At 41.4% G+C, this 6651-nt stretch overlaps 1 protein-coding gene across 1 annotated transcript in view; it reads left to right on the top strand.

Moving 5' to 3' along the window:
* The window catches only part of tmem39b (transmembrane protein 39B), a 13818-nt gene that overhangs the window by 3005 nt on the left and 4162 nt on the right, over positions 1–6651 (top strand). The gene's annotated exons all lie outside the window — the stretch shown is intronic.

The following is a 6651-nucleotide window of genomic DNA, read 5'->3' as shown; positions in this document are numbered from 1 at the left end:
TGCTTATTTACAATGTTTCGGCTTGTAGGATTTCGTGTCTGGCGTGCTAGATACATCCTACCTGGACATTTAAGACGATACCAAGTCTCGACAGATATTACAGGTTAGTAACAGGAGGTCTAAAATGCGAGTAATATACATAGATGGGGGGGAAGGGTTCCACTTGTACGACAGGTTGAGATTTGTAACATTACCGAGCCAGTTTGCAATGCTCGTCCCGAATTGCTTTAAGAGAGGTTTTGAAGGTAAGTATAGTCTTTACTTTGCCTTTACAGTAGTGGGAAGAGCGTTCCAGCCTGATGTGGCATAATTTTGCGAAACGTGTATTTCCCCCTTTTTTGTGCCAAATCTGGGTTTTACATGATTTGTGGAGCTCCCTTCTGGTGTTATGATCATGTATTCCTTGCCTTTGGAAGAGATTTTGGACATGTACAGGGTCCCATAGAGTGTGTAGTTGTATCTTGTAGACCAGGGCCCATTGCAAGTAGCTGTAGTCTGTGTTCTTACTCTAAGCCATCCGAGGTTGTCAAAGTGGGCAGAGGTGAGGTGGGTTGCTAGATGAAAGGTCAAGCAGTAGTACTGACCAGTTTATTGTGATGTTTGACAGTTTTATTTTTCAGCGCCTTCGGAGGGTGCTATGGTACCATGACCGTGCAAGCATAGTCATAGTACCCTTCATGCGCTAAAATACTTTTTGCTATAAATGACAAAACCGTGTGTGTGTGTGTTGTTGTTGTGTGTGTGTGTTGTGGTGTGTGTGTTGTGTGTGTGTGTGTGTGTGTTGTGGTGTGTGTGTGTGGCTGTGGGGTGGTGGGTGGGGTTTGTGTTGTGTTGTGTGTTTTTGTTTGGTGGTGTGTGTGTGTGTCATACTTGCAACCCTGCCCTATTTTTCAGCGGGAGGACTCCCGCCTCTTTCTCCCGATTTTTCTGGTAAATCAGATTATACCTCACGACTGTTTTTCACTCGGGACTTTAATACAGCTACACCGATTGTTGGTTTCCATGGTAGCGCGTCTCTTTAGCAGCGGCGCGCAACTTCAAAGTCTGGAGAGGTGAGCGCCGCGCGCTCCGCAAAAGCTGAACAAGAATCGACAACTCGACCCGCTCTGATCACTCCTTCTGTAAAATACAGCGTCCAGCCACACATATGGCTCCATGGTGCTACAGGCATTGCCCTTACAACTACAATAAGCATGCAATGTTAATCTACAAGCTCCGGCGATCCACTTAGCACCGGAGTCTACACCTGCAGACGCACCATGCCCCCACTGTTAGCGTTCACCTTGGATACGAGTCTATACAACTCACAGACACACAGGCCAGGGCGCTGAAAGGTGCCCTTTGAGCATCAGATCTGACGACGCTGATTGGGCTAAAATTAGTTTCGGCGGCATAGATTTACAGATAGCAACAGTCAGCTTGTTGGCTGCAGCTGCTCTGGCGAGGGGCTATTTCTTACCGCCCGTACGAGAGAGGGTAATGTACACGCAGCGGCTCAGGCCAGGAAACATGTGACTTATCAGTAACTTAGACATCGTAAAACAATTATTAAACGAGGATTTGATTGTAATTATAATTTTACTGATACAAACGTATATAATATTTACCTTGTTCTTTAAAAATAAAAATAAAAAAAAATTATATATATCTTTTTGGAAATATATATTTTTATTCTATTTTTTAATTTTTTAATGACAATCAGACATGTGGGGAAGAGGGGGGGCGGCGCCCCTAGCGCCCCTATGGGCCGGCCGCCACTGGTCCCCTACCCCTTGGAATGAGTGCTCCTGCCAGAGTTTTCGCAGGCGTGTTTTTGTTTCCAGAGAGGAGACTCCCCCTCTCCCGCTCCTGGGTATAGGGCAATCTGTCATCCGCCTGTCTTCCCTTTGATTGATTTTTTTATTACATTGATGCATTTTGTCAGCAGGAAGGTTTGCCTCAAGAACTAGATCCTAGGTATGTAATTTCCTTCTTACTTGTGACAATAATGTCAACCCACTGCCAACTGAAGATTCCTAGTCGTCGGATTTGCTGAGATTATGTTTCGAACCGAAGAGACCATGGACTCTGTTTTACCCCAGGGTGTAATGATATATCTTATTATCGGCGGCCAGGTGCAGATTCTGCCGAGCTCGGAGCTGAGGTTTTTGCAACCTGCATCTGCTCTGTCAGAGACCAGCAGGGCTGGAGTCGGTCCCCGCGAACAGGAACAATGCAGTCACATGTGATGGAGCATGTCATTTGCGCATTAAAATTAGGACAGTAACGGACCTAATGTATGCTTCCTTGTGGAACACCAGCAGCTCACTGGGAGGGCGGTTGGGGGGGGGGGGGGGGGGTGGGGACAGAGTACCGTTTACCTCCACCATCTGATTGGCTAGATAGAAAAAATTACAAGTACGAATCGGCTGACCGTCAGGGCAGTCGCAAAAAACCCACACGAATGCACAGCGATCCTTGCACAGAAAGCGGTTTGTGTTTGCAGGTTCAGAGGTTTTAAACGGAAAACAAATATGTGTGGATCAAAAATACATATGTAAAACTTTTTTCTGTGTTTGGATTTTATATACATGTATATGAAACGGAACACATTTGTGTGTGCATTGAAAAACACAAGTGTGGATCCGGAAATACAAGTGTGAATCCTTTTGTGGATCATGAAATACAAGTGTGAATCCTTCTGTGTGCATGTGTGTATTATGAGACTGTTCTGAGCCCATATAATTGGTGGAAAATTACAACATTGTTCTGGTACTAGGATGGGTTAAAAGCAGAGAACACATTTCACTGTGTGTGCTATGTGCTCTGCATGTGTGACCATTAAAGAGGGTTTCATCCCTCCCAAATAAAAAATACATATCCCTAGAGTATCTAAATAATACACAATATAATGAATACATTGAGTACTCAATACAATATGCAGTCTCACTAAGCTACATTGATCTCAACCAAAGAATACATATTATTATGAATTAATCTACCAAGCAATGTATGAAATAGTTTTTAGCTCCACCCAGGAATTTAAATCTAAGACATAACATTTAAATATATAAGTTAAAGATAAAGGGCTAATATATAGTTATAACAATATTATACATTCATATACTGTACATGTGTAGAAGACAGTCTTGCAAATTGATCAACTGAATGTAAACGAGAATGTAGTAAAAATATATCCATAACAAGAAGTAGTAAAGTAGAAAAAATATATACTATATATATATATATATATATATATATATATGTAGTGGAACAATTGCGTCACCATGTGGCCTGTTTGTAGTGTTCTCAGGTGCCTGCAATTCAAATGCAATTGCAAACCATCCAGGATATAATAGAAGCATGTTTTCATCATCTGAGGAGCAGTACCCGTCATGCTGTTCGCTGCACCTGTGTAGTAAACACACTAAGCTGCAGGCTGCGGGGCACTGGCCCTTTAAGACGGATAAAGAGACAACAACCCTGCACGAGACGACAGCATCGATGCCGCGTTCACATCTAGCCTGACACACACCGGAGCTGCCTGCTGGAACAGCTCAACACCACTGTGCTTGATAAATGTTAATTCATATGTAATATATTTAAACAGCTTTAAATGGCGGGACGAGAACTGTGACTCCGTGCTCGGTAGGTCTGCTCTCTGGTGCGTAATTGATTCGGTAAGTCGTATGTGTGTCATTTTCGTAGACGATACATCTGTTTACCCGTCTTCCCTCACACTGAATTCAACCAAATTGTACAAAAATCAGCTGTTTTCAAGTTTTTATTCAAGCAGCTTTTCCTCAGGGTTGACACAACCCAAGTAACGAATTATTTCATCATATAAAGTTGCCTTTGTGTATTACTGTAGTGGCCATCTTTGGATTCTACTTTGAACAGAGGCTGACGTAGTGTGAGGAGATAAAAGCTATTAATAAGGAATCAATGCAAATGTAAAGGCAGGAAATGTTGTTTAACCCTCTGGTATCATTCGATTGGACTACTCAAATTAGTCAAAAGGGACAAAAATGTCCACTGCAAAATACTTACATTATATTAAAAGGGTTTTTTTCACAACTTTTTGGGGTTCAATCTTTAAAGCAACTTCCGCCCTAATCAAAAATACCAAATATTTAATCATTTTCAGGATTTTAACCCTTTAAATGCCATTTTGAATACATGAAATTGCTGTTGTTTTTCATGATTAAAAACAGAGAAAATTAGTTATTTTCCATATAATACATATCTGGGGACTGGCTCTTTTCTTTTTATAACAGTCTTGGATATGTCAAAGATTAGCAAAAGAAATGTCCACTTCAAAAAACTGCTATAAAATGATAATAACAGATTCATATTTAAAAAACTTTTTGGGGTTAAATCTTTCCATCAACTTCAATCCTTAATCAAACATATCAAATTATTTTCAGGATTTTAACCCTTTGTTGCCAGTTTGAAAACATGAATTCGCGTTTTCTATGAAAAACATGCACAAAAGGCAGTTATTTTAACCATATAATAAATGTTGGGGGTGGTGGGGGGGTCGGCTTTATTTATTTTTTATACAGTCTTGGATATGTCAAAGATTAGCAACAACATTTATTTTTGGTGGATTATTAGTTTTTGCACCCGGAATCAGATTAAAAAAAACTCACATTAGCCCAGTGGTTCTCAAAGTGGGGGGCGCGCCCCCCAGGGGGCGCAGAGGCATGACAGGGGGCGGCGGAGAGACCAGGAGGAAAAATGGTTATTTAAAAAAAAAAACATATAAAAAAAAAAAAAAAAGTTTTTTAAAATTATTTGATTCGAAAATAATATTTACAGGTGACTATTCGTCCGGGTCTCTGTGTTTTCATTAAAGTTTGGTCTGTGTGTGTGTGTGGAACGAGCCAATTTTGTGTGGTGCGCGAGTGGAGCGCACCCGGTACCGGAGATCGTTGTTGTTAGCTTCTTGGTGCTACGCGAGCTACGCTAACGATATAAGGAGTTTTTTCAACAACAAAGTGGGAGGAGAGTCCTCTCCTGTCAGATATGAGAGACTCAGTGAGCTAAAGACTCTCAGTGTTATCTCAGTGGGTTTCAAACGTTTTGCACATTAATGTAAACAATTATTTCGAGGCCCACGTTATATGATCATTATAGTTATAAAAACTAGACGAATAAATTTAAAAACAGGTATGAAATACTATATGACATTAAAAAGATAACGTTAAAAGGGAGTGATTGTAAAATATCCATAAAGAAAAGTAAATCTGTTTACAGTTCTGTTTCAAAGGTGTTGAGAGATGTGTATCCAAGATCTCTCATGTTGCTCTCAAAGTGCACCAGATTGATGCTTTAACTTCAATATTTAAAAATCTTCCCAGGGGAGCTTGCCCCTGACCCCCTATGTGAGGTCCACACACCACCTAATAAAAGTAACACTTTACCCTGCTTACACCTATATGCCGTGAGCTGATTATCGAGCCTTCATTGTAACAGTCGGGGTACACCGTGTGTGTGTGTGTGGGATTGTTGCAGTAGAACATTCCACTGTAGCGACAGTACATTAATGGAACCCTAAATGTTTGAGCACCCTCTTCATGGAAACGTCAGCTACCCCACAGCAACCCCCAAAATAGAATACTCTGGCGCCGCCACTGAGGCCTGACTATTTGGCTGGTTTGGGGTGGCCCGACTTTTTTTTTTCTCCAAAGGGGGGGGCCTGACAGAAAAAGTTTGAGAACCACTGCATTAGCCACTACGCGGACAAACATTTCCATTCACTCCCATTAATAACCACATCTTTTGATCTCTCTGCGATACCCGGGTATATGAATCATGCATTTTGTAATGTCAGGGTTTTATTTTGGAGGAAATCAGTTCAATTTGTCCTTTTGTTACTGTATATCAACAGATGTGACATGTTGTACCAGTTGAATTACGATTGTTGTAATTCTTGTTTCTTTGCCTTGTTGTATAATGGGGCCGCTGAGACAGCCATTGGAATACACGTATGCAACTATATGGATTGTACGCGCTGTTGGTGTGTATGGATGTTGGCCAAGAGTGGTATCAAGCTCCTGGAAAATGTGTGTGTGTGGTGTGTTGTGCTGTGGTGTGTGTGTGTTTGTGTGCTGTGTGTGTGTGTGTGTTGTGTGTGTGTGCTGTTTGTGTGTGTGTGTGTGTGTTGGTGTGTGTGTGTGTGCGATGTACAGTGTGTGTGTAGAAGAGAACCAATCATTACAGTAGATCTAGTTTACCAGCAATCGGCGAGTTTTCGCCTCATATCTTTCTTTCTCTCACTACCTCTTCCCAAACTCATACACACGCTACATATTAAACTCCTTATCCTTGTATGTTGTGGAGTGATTGTGTGTGGAGATGAGGACAGGAGTAAGTGTGCTCTCGTGGAATTTTCTTTGTTATATTAAACATATCTCTACCTACTCTATGTATTGTCATTTAATATGTTTTTTTAATGGTCCATTTCAGTAAGTGGAAATGGGAATGAGGCATACTCTTTAAACTTCACTATCCTTAATAGAAGAAGTCCTCACCTGAGGTGCTTTTGTACACGGGAAACGCAAACGGTTGTATCCGCTTACTTTTCTTTTTCGTATAGCCGGTTCGTTCACACAAGCCGTAACGGAGAAGCGGAAACGGACCCCGCAAACGATAACGTGTCCCAAGTGA

The sequence above is a fragment of the Notothenia coriiceps genome, unplaced genomic scaffold (assembly GCF_000735185.1).
Source record: "Notothenia coriiceps isolate Sejong01 unplaced genomic scaffold, NC01 NC01_scaffold00036398, whole genome shotgun sequence".
Classification (NCBI taxonomy): domain Eukaryota; kingdom Metazoa; phylum Chordata; class Actinopteri; order Perciformes; family Nototheniidae; genus Notothenia; species Notothenia coriiceps.
This window is presented reverse-complemented; position numbering and strand designations above follow the sequence as displayed.